This window comes from Rhinolophus sinicus, chromosome 2 (genome assembly GCF_057876585.1).
Source record: "Rhinolophus sinicus isolate RSI-liver-muscle chromosome 2, RSI-T2T, whole genome shotgun sequence".
NCBI classification, from domain to species: Eukaryota; Metazoa; Chordata; class Mammalia; order Chiroptera; family Rhinolophidae; genus Rhinolophus; species Rhinolophus sinicus.
In genome coordinates this window covers 118,565,521-118,571,648 of record NC_142502.1, presented here as the reverse complement: position 1 = coordinate 118,571,648, position 6,128 = coordinate 118,565,521, and positions in this window count along the sequence as shown.

Here is a 6,128-nt window from a genome sequence, read left to right as displayed (position 1 = left end):
TTTACTACCTAGACTATTTATGTATTCATGGATATAGTTACATATTATCTATAGCTATGTTTACACATAGCTATATATCTATCCTCTATAAGTAGATGGCCACTTTCTCACTTCTTTCCATATTCCACCATGCTGGTGTATTAAACCATGAAATAGGAAAATCTAATAACTGATAGAGTAAGAGCATTTCCTAACTATTGTCCACCTCTCATTAGGCAAAATTCCAGACCATTTTCTTACACTGGATACAGAAATGAACCTTCAAATTTGTATCACTACTCCTTTTCTTTGTTTTCTGGAAACACAATAACTGTGTCTACCCACCTTTGTGTGAGATTAGAGAGTTTATGCAGTTCAGACAGAACAGACAGGGAGGAGGGCCTGCATGCCAGCTAACTCATCTCGTTGTTCTGATGGCTCTTTCTGCTTTTCTAGAAGGGGTTTAGCTAGCCTTTCAACATAAACCCATTTTTACATGGAAGGGTAATGAATTTAAGCAACCTTAAGTAATTGAAGAGAGAGAATTTCACATAATTAATTACTCAAGTGTTTTTCCAAAGAGATTCATTCATTTATTTTGTTTTTGACAGTTATAACTCAATTTCTGATTTTGGATTTTGGCCACAGGTTAATTTATGTCTTACCTACTAGAATATACGTAAGGTGATGATAACAAAAACTTGAGGTGGTAGCAGGGTAGGCATAGGCAATGACAGCATGTGAAGCAGTACCCAAGGCTAAGGTCAAATGCAAAGAGGAACAAAAGAGGTGCCTGTCCTCAGAGAAATATCACCAGGGCTTTTAGGTAATAACAATCAGGGATGCAGCCAGGATACAAGTCTCTCTTTGGGGCATCATAATCCACTTTAAGAACCCAGACTTGCCAGAATCTAGATTCAGTACCAGATCTGGAAAGGTACAATGACTTTGAAGATGGCCAAAAAATTCTGACCTGGCAGAGCAGCTGTCCTTCATGACAAAAAACCCCAGTTGAAAATAACTGCTGATGTATTGAGTCTACTTCTGTGGAGACATTGCCTCATTTGCCAAGTCGTTTGAGCTTCTGTGTCTGATCTAAGGATGATGGTGCATGTGAATTTCTGCTCTAGGATGTGTCCTTCTTTTTTGTTCAGTATGCACCTCTTCCTCCACTCTCCTGAGAATATGTGATCATTCTTAGAGTTAGAGAAATACAGGTCATTGGAAGATCAATTGCAGCTTTGGGGGATAACAAGCATTAATTGCCAAATCATTTATTTGTTTAAGATACATTTTCTAAAGGCTTTTTATGTTCCGGTTACTGTCCTAAGTACTGAGAAACATGTAGAAAATTATATAGACCCTAATTTCAAGCAACTTAGCATCAGTGAAAGGAAAGAAAGAACAACAAAGCTCTACCTCAGTATATTGTTACAAACGCTGAGAAAGTTGTATCATATCTATTCACAGATCTTAGGGAAAACACAAACCAAAGGCCTTAATCGGATTGGAGAAAGGGGAGATTTATTTACCCAACAAACACATGGTGAGCACCCACTACGTGCCAGGAATTGTCATAAGTGCTAGGTATATACCAAACTACTGGAACAAAAAGAACCCTGTCCTCAATGAGCTGACAGTCTGTGTAACCTTGCTATCAAAGTATGGTCCGTGGGACAACAGCATCAGCATCATTTCTTTTTTATTTTAATAACCTTGGTGATTTGAAAAGGACATCACTTGGCATACATGTATTGAACATGACTCAGATATAAATGAAAATGCATAATGAGATTTCTGGACATTCATTTTCCTTAAGTTATTATCCATCATGATGTCCTATTTCTGCATGCAATTTTTACTTGAACCTTTCATAATTTTAATTGGTTACACTTGGCTTCAGTTGTAATTTTGGCCTATCATTTCCAATCCACAGTGATCATCACAATCATCGAATGCTTGTAAGGTGAAGATTCTAGGGCCCGATAGAAAAAATTATGATTCAATAAATCTTGGGCAAGAAAAAGAGAAATCTTTTTTTTTTTTTAAATAGACTTTAGTTTTTTAAGAGCAACACTGAGCAGAGTTCATTTCCAATATACTCCCTGCCTCCACTCATGCATGGCCTCTACCGTTGATAGTGTCTCCTATTAGAATGGTGTATTTGTTATAATGGATGAACCTACATGGACACATCAGTACTCAGAGCCCACAGTTTACATTACGGTTCACTCTTGGTGTACTTTCAATGGGGACAAACATATATCCACCATTACAGTATCATGCAGAGTAGTTTCACTGCCCTAAAAATCATCTGTGCTCCATCGATTCATCCCTTCTTCCCCACTAACCCGTGGCAACCACTGATCTTTTTACTGTCTCCACAGTTTTGTCTTTTCTAGAATGTCATATGGTTGGAATCAAACAGTAATTAACTTTTTCAAATTAGCTTCTATCAATTAGTAATGTGCATTTAAGTTCCTTCTATGTCTTTTCATGGCTTGATAACTCATATTTTTATTGCTGAATAATATTTCATTGTCTGGATGTACCAGTTTATTTATCCATTCTCCTACTAAAGAATATTTTGGTTCCTTCCAAGTTTGGACAATAATGAATAAAGCTGCTATAAACATCTGTGTGCAGGTTTTTGTGTGGACATACGTTTTCCACTCCTTTGGGTAAATACCAAAAAGTGTGATTGCTGGATCATACTATAAGGGTATGTTTAGTTTTGTAAGAAACTGTCCAACTATGTTTCAAAGTGGCTGTACATTTTACATTCCCACCAGCAATGAATGAAAGAGTTCCTACTGTTCCACGTCCTTACCAGCATTCAGTGGTGTCACTGTTCTGAAGTTTGGGCCTTCAAATAGATGTGCAATGGTACTGCTTTTTTATTTTAATTTGTATTTCTCAATGGTGTATGATGTGGAGCATCTTTTCATGTGCTTATTTGCTGCCTGTATCTCTTCTTTGGTAAGGTGTTTTTAAGGTCTTTGGCCCATTTTTAAATTAGGCTGTTTGTCTCTTTTTGTTAAATTTTAATAATTCTTTGTTCTTTTGGATAAAAGTCCTTAATAACATACATGTTTTGCAAATGTTTTCTCCCAATCTATGGCTTGTATTTTTATTATTTTGACAATGCCTTTTGCAGAGCAGAAATATTTATTTTAATGAAGTCCGGCTTATCAATTATTTCTTTTGTGGATTGTGCCTTTGGTGTTGTATCCAAAAAGCCATCTTTATACCCCAGGCCATGCACATTTTTCCCTATTTATCATCTAGGAGTTTTGTCATTTTGACTTTTATATTTAGGTCTATGATTCATTTTGTGTTAATTTTTGTGAAAGGTTTTAGGTATGCTTCTAGATTTATTTATTTATTTATTTGCATATGGATATCCAGTTGTTCCAGCACAATTTTTTGAAAAGACTATCTGTCCTCTATGATAGTGCCTTTACTCCTTTGTCCAACATCAGTTGACTACACTTACATGGCTCTATTTCTGGGCTGTCTGTTCTCTTACATTGATCTGTTTGTTCATTCACCATGCCATACTGTCTCCATTGCTGTAGCCCTATAGTAAGTCTGGAAGTCAAGTAAAATCAGTACTCTAACTTTATTCCTCTCCTTCAATACTGTGTTGGCTATTTGGGTGTTTTGCTTCTCTATGTAAACTTTAGAATCAGTTTATCAATATCCACAAAATAACTTCCTAGGATTTTGATTGGAATTTCATTGATTCTATAGATCAACTTTGGAAGAGCTGACATTTTGATAATATATAGTCTATCTAGCCTATCCATGAACTTGGACTATCTCTCCATTTATTTAGTTTTTTATTTCTTTCATCACGTATATGTAGTTTTTCTTCATATAAATCTTGAACATATTTTGTTAGATTTATACCTGCTTCCTTTATTTGGGTGCTAATGTAAATGGTGTTGTGTTTTTAATTTGTTTCCCCTTGTTCATCGAGGGTATATAGAAAAGTAGATTTTTTTTTTTTAACCTTCCCCGTTGACTCTGTTGACCAGCTACGTTTTGGAAATCTTGAGTTCCAGAATTCGAAACAGACAACTTTAGCTCAAATTTGCTTGTTATAGGATCTTCAGCAAATTACTTTGTCTTCTTTGAGCTTTAATTGTCTTTTCTGTAAAGTGGAAATAAGAAATGTGCAAGGTTAGTTTGGTCTCATAGGAACATGAGGATTAATTGAGATGGTATATTTGAAAACACTAAGTGAAACACTTATTTCCCCTCTGGTGTTTAACACATGATAAGCAACTGCTGTTTCAACAGCTCCTACTGCTGCATTAGTTCATGTTGAAGCCTGCTGATGTTTCAGCCTCTGGTTCATTTCACAACTAGTGGGTGAGTAAATGTAACTGCCTATTTCCTTGCCTACTTGTAAAGAACTGTTTTGCTTCTAATCTCAGAGGTACTTCAGGAGTTCATATATTCTGTGAACCACATCACAAGTGAAGATCTAGATGCTACTTCTTGACCAATATTTAACTAAATTCAATTTATGCCTTGTAGGTAGGGCTAGAAGAGTGACACTAATCCACTTTCATAGAGATACATGTGAAAGTGATTCAGCTGCTTCTTCCTCTGCCTGACATTCAACTTCACCAACAGTTCCCAGTAACTTTTCAGTGACATCCTCTTCACCTTGGCCAACTCGTATAAGGCTAATTCCTTTTCATTCTTTTAGACTCAGATAAGACGTGGATTCAAGAGAGCTTTCATGATCTCTGTCTATGCCCAGGCTGGGTAATGTGTCCCTCTTTGAACTGTTCTCCCATGGCACTTACTACCACATATCAATTGTTTACAAACCATGTGTGTATTTCTCTATTAGCCTATGAACTCTGTGTAGGAGAAGATGATACTGCATTCATCTTTATATACTTAGCACTTAGTAATATGACTGGAATGTTACTAGTCAAAAACTTAGTTGAATTCAACTGCTTTATCACTTTACAGAAGAAAAAATTGAAACTCAAAATGAATAAAGCTTTGAGCTCATTAGATAAGATCTTCATGTGCTGAAAATGACAGTAATTCTAGAATTAATCACTTGGATACTAATAAATTAGAATTAAATTCAACTGCCCAGAAAATGCAAGGTTTTTCTTCTGTCCTTTTGATAAATGATATATGATGACTTTATCCTCATACTTTTAAAATAGTAAGTTATGTACAAATTATCAATTGTATACCTCCATCATGTTTAAAAACAAAGTACAGCAGTTATAAATAATATATTTTAAGGTTAATAACTTTTTTCTATGGGTGGTATCAAAGTCATTCTGCGCAACCATCGCTATAGTTCTTGGGAGCAGCAGAAGTTATTTTTCCTTCTCTTTATTTTTCTAACATTTTATTATGAAAACATTCAAATAAATCGCAGTGTTGAAATATATATCAAAATTAACACCTGTAGAGCCAAATTATAGACTCTATCATTAACATTTCTTTATCTCATGTCTATTTGTCCATCTTTCTATCCATTCATCAATTAATCTCATTTATTTGATGCATTTCAAAGTAAATAGTATAAGTACAATCCCCCCCTGAGCAAACATATCATTAACTAGAGTTTGATAATTGTCTGCTGGTTGTTGGGTTTTTTTGTATTGAGGTAAATTTTACATGCGATGAAATACATGCATGTTGAGAGTAGAGCAACTGAATTTTGATAAATGCAAATACCTGTGTAACTCAAATCCTGATTAACATATAAAACATTACTTTTGTCCACAGACAGTCCCTTATGCTCTTTCTAAGTCAATCCCTGCCATTGACCCCTAAGGCAAGTGATCTGATTTTTCTTCTGTAAGTTAATTTTGACTATTCTAGAATTTCCTATAAATAGAATCATATAGTTTTTTCTTGTCCTCAGAATACTATGTTTGAGATTCATCCATGTTGCTGAGTGGATAAGTAATTTGTTCTTTCTTGCTGTCATTTTCTATTATATGTATATATCACAATTGGTTTTCCAGGCTCTTATTGATAGGCACTTGAATGTGTCCCATTTTTGATTATTATGTATAAAGCTGTGATGACCAAGTATATTTGTGGATGCAGGTTTTTATTTCTCTTGGGTAAATACCTAGCAGTGATAGTTCTGGGTCACA